Source organism: Epinephelus lanceolatus, chromosome 12, assembly GCF_041903045.1.
Source record: "Epinephelus lanceolatus isolate andai-2023 chromosome 12, ASM4190304v1, whole genome shotgun sequence".
Classification (NCBI taxonomy): domain Eukaryota; kingdom Metazoa; phylum Chordata; class Actinopteri; order Perciformes; family Serranidae; genus Epinephelus; species Epinephelus lanceolatus.
Genome location: NC_135745.1, coordinates 13,172,662 through 13,181,504, shown reverse-complemented (window position 1 = coordinate 13,181,504; position 8,843 = coordinate 13,172,662). Strand labels below are relative to the sequence as shown.

The following is an 8,843-nucleotide window of genomic DNA, read 5'->3' as shown; positions in this document are numbered from 1 at the left end:
TTGTTTCATATCAATATCAATATATTTTCACTTTAACTCAAACAGCAGGTTTAATTTGGAAATATGTACTCTTATTTTACTGTTGTTCATATTTGGTGCCTTTTCTTGTTCCATTTACATGTTGTGGTTTTTTTAAAGATCTGTTTGTTTTTTAGTATTGAACCAAGGAAGTGGAAGTTAATCAAGATCAAAAACCAGAATTGATTATAAAACTTATTCCACTGCTGCATCACAGCATACAGCTACTGTGGTGTAGAAAGCAATGTCTGAAGTTGTAACCCAGTAGAAAACTGACTTCTGTAAAGTTATTTTACTCCCAGTGTTATTATGTATTATTTATTTCATTCCAGTACATTTTATTTTCTGTTTGCTAATCAAGGTGCCAATGACAGGTATCCTACATATACTTGATTCTTATTGGTTCAGTCAGCCAATGCAGACTTCTGATTGGAGAGGAGAGTCAAGTCCCACCCTCTTCACGTAGCAGGCCGTCAGCCAGAAGCACGGAGACGGCACGAGCAGATGAAGCAGACATATTACTAAATGAGTTGATAACTAGCAAAACTAAAACTAGTGGTTTGTATAAATTTAAGCAGAAGTCTGGGTGTGAGGTGACCTACCAGATTCACGGACCTGTGCGCCAGGAGTTTTAACAACTGTTGGCAGCGTCTTGGTGAGTTGAGCCGAGCTAAGCTAATGTGGCTAACTGCAGCTAACAATGGTAGCAGGTCTGCGTGCCAAGTTCAATGTGTCATCATGCGGTCCTGCAGAAAGTTTGTTTCCTTGCTAATATGTGAAACTTAACTTTCTATACACTGCTGATATGAAGAGTGTTAAAGCAGCATCATTTTTGCATTGATAACCTGATAGAAAAATATACAGTATGAGTAATAAGTCAATTATTTTCTGTTGATGGTGGATTAATTATTCTTTGTATTCTTTTTATGTTATACTGGGTACACTTGCAGCCTAGCTGTCCTGTTATGCACCACCAGTGCAAATAATATGCAGTATGGTTAAGAAAAAGTACAGTGTGATGTGTGACATCAATGCTGATGTGCTGTCATTCAGCTCATGATTTAAAAAAGATACATACATGTCTATTTCATGGATGAAATGTCAAATAATCATAATTTAATGTGTAAAATGTTAAATAATCATAATTCATGGTTAAAAAGCTACTAAGATTAGTTATGTTAAAAGGGATGAAATGCTGAACAGTAATTCATGAAGTTAATCACTATTGTGTTACGGTAGTGTTTCTGCACAGGCTAGGTTTTTGAGATTCCCTGGAGAAAACCCCTAGATTTGAATGTGGATTCAGATTCTCCTTGATGAAGGAGATGGCGAGCCAACTGTGAAACTGAGCATCTGAGGAGCTGGAGTGACATCACCCTTGCCCCAAGGAGGAAACCCACCTTCCCGTCTTTTCCCCTTTCACCTCTGTGGTAGGACTAAAGGTCACACCTCACTACCTGACTTGACTGATTTAAAAAGCGCTTGACTGTAATTGACTGTCTAACTGATGCTAGCTGAACTGAACTTAAAAGAACGGAACAAAGGATCATTGAACTCTTTTTCAATTAAAGGGATATTTTCTGTTATTTAAAGTGAACTATTTGCCTTACCTGTTCAAAAGGGTGAAATATCGTTGATTTGTTGCATTGAATGCACTTAAGAGTCTCAGGTGGTTGAGTGAAGCTAGAGTGTTGGTTTAAACAAATATTTTATTTTGCTATTTTTCCAAAGTGCCTTTAATATAACTTAACATTATATATAACATTTAATACATCATCTGGCTCCAGCTACTTATTGTGTCTGTCATTCTCTCTTTAAATCCCTCCTATGAATCTAGACACTGGTCCTAACTATTTAACTACTCTGTGTACCCTATCAGAAGTGGGTTACAAAGTATTACAGTAGGTTTTCAATGTCAAACAGACATCCAGTATTTCTATCGAACATTATACAAACCTTGAGAGTAAAATTATGAAATACTCTCAGACGCAGATGCTCCTCCCCGTCGCAGCAACACATGGCTGACAAGTTTGCCAAAGTTTGCTTGTACTGTAGCTGGCTTGAATACTTAATATTCCTTGCTCTATGTCTGTATGTGGGCGTGGAACAGCTGTGATGAGACGAGCCCGGGTCCCAAGTGACAGAGCCTGCAGAATGTGTGCACAGTTTTCACCCACGCCCCCTCATGGCTTTCATTCCCTTGCACAAACTAAGAAAAAAAAATGTCCATCAGAAGAAATCCCTCAGTCGGCCACTGAGCTCTCAAAGCTTGTTTTCTTAAAAGTGCACTTGGCAAGCAGCAGTATGCCAACCTTTTGTGAAGATGAGCTCCAGCTCCTCCCATTCTGAAGAACTGGGATGATTTTCCTCATGTGCTCAAATCAAATTCTGGCATTAGATATGGACAAGGGCAAGAAATCTTCACCATCTGCAGGAAGTGATGGATCAAAGCTAAAGAGTGAGATACAAAAGTCTCCTTAACAGATGTAAGAGGCCACTTAGGTCTTTTTTCCTCTTTCTCATCCCTTTTTGGTATCCTCTGGTGTAAATAATGCTCATCGTTCTCAGTTCACCAGGACCAGTTTAAAAAAATCCGACAGGGTGTCTGTTAGAAGAAATCTGTTTTGGTCCATGTGTCCTGGAAAAGTTCCAGTCCAATATTATCTGTGTTTATTCAGCTTAAAAACACTTGATAGTACTGTTACATCATGTAAAACAAACCACATATCCATCAGCTGTACGCTCAAAATCAGAAGAGAGATGTAACCACTAAAATGATGGGTGAGTACTTGCTATCTTCCTGTGTCTGTACATTTTAAACAGAAAACAAACATTTTGTATTGGGATATTTGCTGGAAATGACATACTATACAGCCACCAGCAGATAGATTATTACTGATGGTCATTTACCTTGAAAAGGGTACTAAACTCTCAGCTCCCTGGCGCCCTCCGTCCAGCCAGGTGCCACCCTATTTAGGTTTTTTATTTTAAAGACCATGCCTCACTACACCTTCACTATTCAGCCGTTCCTCGTCCGGGACGTCCAATAAAAGTTTCACTAAAAATTGTTTCTCATAGCCAGTAGGACATGCCAATAGAAAACAACGCAGTCAAACTAATTTTGTTGCTGACATTCACTTGCATCACATTCAGTTGGGACACAGAGCGAGTTTTTTCACCGTACACGTGGACCAGGGAGATTTTGAATATGCCAGACTTCTGGTCAAAAATCTGTAATTAGGCCACCAGATAACATAAACCTTGAGATCAGAATAGTTTTATCTTTTTACCTAGATTTTCTCTCAACATATCCAAAAGGTTTTGTGTCTATAAAGTCTACTAGTGAAGGTCAAACCACATATTTCTGTGTATGATGTCTATGCCTATACATAACTGTAATGGCATTCCCATCAGAATAATAATTTACAGTAAAATATAATCTATAATTTTTCTCAGTGTAATCACTTTCGACCCCCATGGTTCACTTTGTGAGCAGTGGACCCCGCCCCCCAACTGCAATACCCCCCCCCACTGGGGGAGGAAATAGGACATTCCTCCTGCTGGCTCGGGCCACAGAGGAAATGGAACAATATACTTCAGAAATAACAAGAGGAGGTCATCACAGCGATGGCTTTTATTGGTCCTGGCAATGTTGAAGTGGTGAGGATGGAAGATGGAACACAGAAATACCTTTTTTGTCTCTGAGCTGTAAAGAACGATCACAGTCACAGCTGCTGGACTTTGTCCTATGTCTTCTATCTGAGCAGAAATCCCATTTATTTGTCAATTCAAAACGACAGAGGGAATTTTATTATCTTAATGCACTCCCTGTAGACTAAAGTATTCAAAATATCTTCTTAGCAAAGAGAGCAACTTTAGCTCAACATATCTGATGCAGGGAGCTATCTTGATTTGAGAAACTAAAGATCTGATTTGTTTCATCTTATCAGCAAAGCAGTCTGATGTAATGAACTTATTCAAACTACAAACCGTAAAGGGAACATAATCATAATCAGATCAGACCAACTTCAAAGTCAAAAAAATAATTGAATATTATATATTTTAAATACTGTGGAGGGAATTATGTAGCTTCTGCATAACCAAAAGCAACCATTTCATCTGATTAGCAATGCAAACTGGTGTTATGAACTTCCACTAATATGCTCCCATAAAACTAATATGCTCATAATTTCTTACTCGCTTCATATGGCGGATATATGGCACCGTATTCTTATATTATCTGCATTAAAGGTTAATCTGTTTTGATCAAGGCACTGCTGAACTCCAACTGTGGGAATTTGGCATTGAGTCTGTTGACTGCAGAAAACCACAAGTGTGAAGTACTGGCATGAGGCCGACCTGGAATTAGATTTTACAGCCCACAAACAAGGTGTTTAACTGTCTGAGGTACAATCTCACATTCCTTCTGCTGTTTAAGTGCTGGATTTTAATGACAGACAGAAACAGTAGGCAGTGTTAGTATTTCTCAGTGTTTAATTCTTCTGGAATTTGCTGCCTTGCGTCAATGTAGGGCCATTCAGTATGCTGCTCCTGAAGTGGGTTCCATGATGCGATCTAGACTATGGACCAAAGATGACTGGGCTTTCGCAGTTGGGGTCCGATGTCTTTTAAATGACTTGATTGAGAGAACGACACTTCTATATCTAACCCGTTATCAACATTTTGGGATTTTCACAAGTTAAATGAATAAGATTGTCTCCTATTTGTAGTGCTACCATAGCCAATCCACATGAGAAAAATGCCTCCAACTCATACGACCATGTACGTTGTTTGTTCCTCCCCGCTACGTAAAATGACGATGATATATACTTAACATAATGTGACGTTACGTAACGTTAAGTACATAAATATAATGTTACTTATGTACATTAGGTAAAATCAGTGGTGTAATATAGGGTATACACAGGTATACGGGGTATACCCACCTATTTTCATATCCATTTAAAGTAAGCAATGGAATAAATAGGAGAGTCCACCCACTTCCTCCTCAGTAACCTACCCATCTATCTAGAAGTGCAACCATCTCTACAACTACCACGACACCACTGCTTTAAGTCTCAGAAGACGTAGTCTGAGTGGGCGGAAGTTTGCTGCAGAGATCAGCCTCTCATTGGGTGGAACGAGCCACCCGCTGAAGTCCCGCCTTACCACCTCCGGTTGTGTAGCAGTTTTCAACCGTTTTCAACACGTCCTTTACTAACTTTTGCGGTGTTTGATCTTGCGGGGATGTAGCCATTTTTCTGCCATGGTTCGCGTCCTGTAGGTGATATTTTTGTGGGCGTGTTACACCAAAACCTGTTTCCCCCCGGCAATATTTTTGCAAGCGCACCGTTGCTGTGGCACCACCCAGAATGATTGTGATTGGTTGAAAGAAGTACAAGCAGCCGGGGCGTTTTTTTCTCCAATCTCAAAGTGAGAGTCGGCCCAGCCAGACCTTTCTTTTCTTGAGAAAAAAAGAAGAAGATAAGTTAGTTTCTTTTCTTGAGAAAGGTCTGGTGAGCGAGACTACAGAAGACATCACTATTGGTTGTTTGTTGAAATTTTTTAAACATTGGGAACAACTGTTCAGTGTCTTGCTCAAGGACACTTAAACAAGTGGACGGGAAAATCCACAGAGCGAATCACCAACCCTGTCAATAATGGACAACCAGCTCTACCTCTTGAGTCACCGCTGCCCCAAAGCTGACCTTCGACTGAACAGAGAAAGGGTTGATTGGTTGTTGGTTACACGTTTGTATACTGCTGTTGACATGTTTTGCAGCCAGTTGTGACTGGAGCGAAATACACTAAATAAACTGTGAACAGTTGGTGACAAAGACCACTAGTCATGTCACCAAGGTTTGGGCAGCATCTCTTTCATGAGGGTGTGCAAATGAATTGATGTGGTAAATCATTTTTGTAATTCTGTATTCTAAAAAGTTATGATGATGATAAAGCACTAAAACCTGTGCATTTTTTCTTTACCACATTCATGTAACATCCTTTCCTAACTTCTCTTTTCACTGCATGCTATCAAGCAGAAATGACAGGTACTGTAGTTTAGCACATCTTGCATCATAATAATTTGCAGTGCCATATAGACCAGCCGCTCATGCAGGCTACATGCAGCACTAAAGTGCTGGATAAACCACTGGCTCCACATCAATATTCTCAGTGGGTGCCCTCCTTCAAAACGCCATATTCTTGCAAATTACATAAACAAATTGTGATTGACCACGGCGGGGGCGTCAGTTTAGACAGCCAATCAAAACAACTCTACATGAAGTCAAAACCGCCAGGCTGAATTCTCTCACACACACGGTCGCAACGCTTGAACAGACATTTAAACAGCACGTCTGCCACTGTGTCACCTCTCTGCTGTATTGGCATTGTAAAAGGACCTTGTAATATATATATATATTTTTTTAGATCTTGAACGCTGAGCTCTCTGGTGCACTACGGCTGGGTGCCTTCCATCCCAGCCCGAGCTCAGGAGCCCACAGTCTTTTTATATCAATATTGCTGCAAAGCCACAGAAATTTGCTGAAAATGAAAAATGAAATAGGTGGGTTTTGTATGTGTGTGGGGAGCCTTTAAAGAGTGGGTGAGCGGCCTCATGGGAACAGAGTAAGTGAGGAGAATCAAGCCTTCGGGAGGCAGCAGGCCATGCGACTTCCTCCCTCTGTCTCCTCCACGGCAAATTCTCCCTTTGGATGCCTCAGAGCTTCGAAATGAAGAGATGAGAATTTGGAGGAACTAAAAACAGCCTGACACTCCTCTTGGTCTTAAACATAATTATTCAATGGACAAGGGATATTAGTTACAGAGAATATATGTTGATGCTAGAGGCTTTGGGTTCCTCTGGGAACCACTCGGTTCCAAGTACAAGGTGATTCAGGCTGAGTCCAAAGTCTTTTAGTCTAAATAGGTTTAGGTAGGGTCCTTGTCTACTGCTGCAGGTAGTCACACTGCTGTTGTTGTCTCCTAATTTAGGTCTATTCAGGTCAACAGCATATAGGATCAGGTATTATTATCCCCAAGTCTACTTTAAACTGGGTCTTAAATTGCCTTTGAGATCAGATCAATGTTGTTTAAGGAAAAAAGTAATTTATGCCTGTGACTTTCAGGTAGTTTCAATTGTTAAATTTTGGGTCAGGATCAAAATGTTAGACATGTAGACTTCCTTCTTGATGCTAAATTGAATCTGAATGTTACTACATTAAAGTTTCTCTCTCTCTCTCTCTCTCTCTCTCTCTCTCTCTATGTATAGTGCCCCAAGATTCCAGTGGGTTGATCAGGCTGAAGTGTGCTATCAGGGCAGTTGATGAGCAGATTCAGGCTGAGGATGGATCTCTTTGGCTCCGCGACAGTTGTGACAATCATTCAGGACTCATAACCTCCTGCTGACATACTGCCCAATTACTCGGTAATATCCACGGTACCTGTGCGTGTGTGTGTGTGTGTGTGTGTGTGTGTCTGAAAGTAACTAGGTAAGGGTGTGAGTGATGGATAAAGCTGCTGGAATGACATACATGTGGGCAAGTATGTGTGGACAAACGCGTATGTGTACACAGTGTGTGCACCATGTGTGAGCATGTCTGTATGTGTAGGCGCATCTGTGATGGATCAAGCTATCCCTGGAATGACATTCTTGTGGGCGAGTCTGCCTGCGTGTGTGCGTGTGTGTGTTTATATCTGTATATATCTGTGAATGTATTGTATAAGTGTGTGTGTGTGTGTGTGTGTGTGTGTGTGTGTTTGAGATAGAGAGTGTGTGTGCATGATGGATCAACCTATCTCCACAGAGGCAGAATGACAGAGAGGAGCTGAAGACGGTGAAAATGGGAGAATGTTTTGGTGCTGTGACCAGAGTTCAGATGTGTTTTAGCTCCTGAAGTAGGAAAGCTGAGAACACTCAGGAGGACTGTTTCTACTCACAGATAGGTACCAAAGATAATGCATTATATTCCTTTAGAATCTGCAGATCTAATGATAGTCACAGTCCAACTTCCTTCAGACAGGTAGGTTTGGTCAGGTGCAAAGAATTGACGCAATTGAAACAAATCACAATCCTGGAAATACTGTAAAGCACATGGAGCACATTTCAAGGCAAATGTGTGGCAGAAATACATAGCTATTCAGGATTACAGTACATGTCAAAAGAGAAAATAAAATGAATTAAAGTCAAACTAGAATCACTACCTTGTGGTTGTATGCCTCTGCAAACCAGTCAAGTTGCAGTTAACGTCTATGTCATTGGCAATGAAAATGCTTCAAAAATGAATTTTGCTGCAAAGAAGCTACTATGACATTGAATAATGTTTTAGCAGAACATTAAGATGTCACAATGAAGCTGAACTTTGACCTTTTGGATATAAATGTCATCATTTTTATCATGTTAGACATTTGTGTGAATCTTTGAGTTATAGCCAAAAACATGTTTTTGTGAGGTCACAGTGACCTTGACCTTTGAACTTCGATCACTAAAACCTAATTAGCTCATTCATGAGCCCAAGTGGATGTTTGTGCCAAATTTGCGGAAATTCCCTAAAGGTCTTTTCTAGATGTCACGTTCATGAGAGGAGTTGGACACAAGGTCACAGTGACCTTGACCTTCGACCACCAAATTCTAATCAGTTCATTCTTGAGTCTAAGTGGATGTTTGTACCAAATTTGAAAAGAATTCCATTCTTGAGATATCACATTATGAGAATGAGACAGACAGATGGATAGATGGGTGTTTCAATCTAACAGAGATCTTCGTCAGGCATTTTGAAATCAGATTCAGTTCGACAGAAATTTTGAAACAGGATTTCAAAATGCCT

General features: G+C 40.3%; 1 long non-coding RNA gene across 1 annotated transcript; it reads left to right on the top strand.

The window, feature by feature from the left end:
* Positions 1 to 506: 506 nt before the first annotated feature.
* Positions 507 to 7,426, top strand: LOC144464990 (uncharacterized). The gene is made up of 3 exons (XR_013492394.1): positions 507 to 673; positions 1,271 to 1,448; positions 7,289 to 7,426. It is a non-coding gene; the product is annotated as an uncharacterized LOC144464990 (long non-coding RNA).
* Positions 7,427 to 8,843: the final 1,417 nt, after the last annotated feature.